This window comes from Echinops telfairi, unplaced genomic scaffold (genome assembly GCF_000313985.2).
Source record: "Echinops telfairi isolate 266 unplaced genomic scaffold, ASM31398v2 ScPeMD7_18;HRSCAF=68, whole genome shotgun sequence".
Lineage (NCBI taxonomy): Eukaryota > Metazoa > Chordata > Mammalia > Afrosoricida > Tenrecidae > Echinops > Echinops telfairi.
Window position 1 is genome coordinate 35,725,253 of NW_022103915.1, and position 1,687 is coordinate 35,726,939.

Sequence of the window (1,687 nt, forward strand, 5' to 3'; positions counted from 1 at the left end):
GCACTGCACTTGAGAGCAGGCTTCTGGTCCTGAGGCACCACGAAAGGAGGGATGCGCAACTGCTCTGAGAAGGATCACATTAGAAGCCCTGGATAAGTGGGAGGAAATGTGGAACCAAACCCGAGATCATGACAGAAACCAGACTTACTGGTCGATTAGAAAGTGGTGGACCCCAGGACGGTGGCTGCTCTCCGAGTTAGAAGAATCAATGTTCTCAGGCCAGAAGGACAGTGTTTCCTGAAGGACAAAGGGCAGAGGTCAGGAAAGAAGGAAGGCTGGACACCGGTGACCCAGGGAGGGAGGGAGATAGGTGCCCGTGCATTGGGGAGATGGGACATGAGCTGGGATCTCCTCTGTGATTCTTCATGTGAGCCGCACTGAAAAGTTAAAGCAAACAAAGGGATCATGGAATTTTCCCAGGAAGTTTTTGAATCCCTCTCAAAAAAATAAAAAGGTAATTATTTTCATGTTGAATTGATGGATGGGTACTACACTGGAGAAGGACCCTGTGAATTCACTGTCCACAAACAAACCACACTCACTGCCACTGGGTTGACAGCAACTCATAGTGGCCTTATAGGATGGGGTAGAACTGCCCCGGGGAGTCCCCAAGACTGTAACTCTTTATTATTATTATTATTATTATTATTATTATTATTATTATTATTATTATTATTATTAATCATTTTATTGGGAGTTCTTATGGATAGTATAACAATCCATTATTCAATTAGATCAAGCATAATTTACAATTGCTGCCACCATTGGTTTCAAAATATTTTCTCTCTTCTTGAACTCTTTGATATCAGATCCCTCCTCCACCCTACCCCCCAGGAACCCTTATTGTTATAATATATACTGGCCATATCTTACCATCCAGTGTATCTGGTCACCTACAATTGTGCTATTTGTTCCCTTTGAATGGGGTTATACAGTCATCATTGCTATCAGCTCCCTCTTCTCCCCTTTCCCCCACCCCTTCCCGTACCTCCAGGGAATCATTACTCCTATTGCAATTTCTGAAGGGTTAACTATCTTGGCGCTCATGCACCAAACAAACTTACTTACACAAATGAACATATGCATGTCTAACAAGATTAATGAGGCAGGGAAAAGACCGTGATAGTAAAGGGAGAAAATATTAAAGAACTAGAGAATAGTTATGTGTTTAATCAGTGCTATACAACTCCCTAAATCTCTTCCATGTGACCCTTCTGTGAGGCACTTTCCTACTATCTCACAGGTGGGTGTGGGTCTCCACTGTGTCCACGCTCCTTCACGTTAATTTAATTGCTTGTTTTTGAACGTCTCATACCTATTCCTGTCGACACCTCATGATCACACAGGCTGCTGTGCTTCTTCCATGTGGGCTTTGTTGCTTCCCTGCTATAAGGCTGCTTGTTTAACTTCAAGCCTTTAAGACCCCATACACTATACCTTTTAATAGCCAAGCACCATCAGCTTTCTTCACCACATTTGCTTATGCACCCATTTTGTCTTCAGCGATCACTTTGGGAAAGTGAGTAGAAAGCCTTGTCTTCCTACTGAGGGTGTGGTTTAGAACTGCTAACCTTTCAGATCACAGTCCAAGGTATAAATTGAAGATAACATATACCTTTACTTTTTGTCCAATGCCACGAGTGATACTCTTATTGTGATCTTATTTGGACTGTGCAATACAGATATT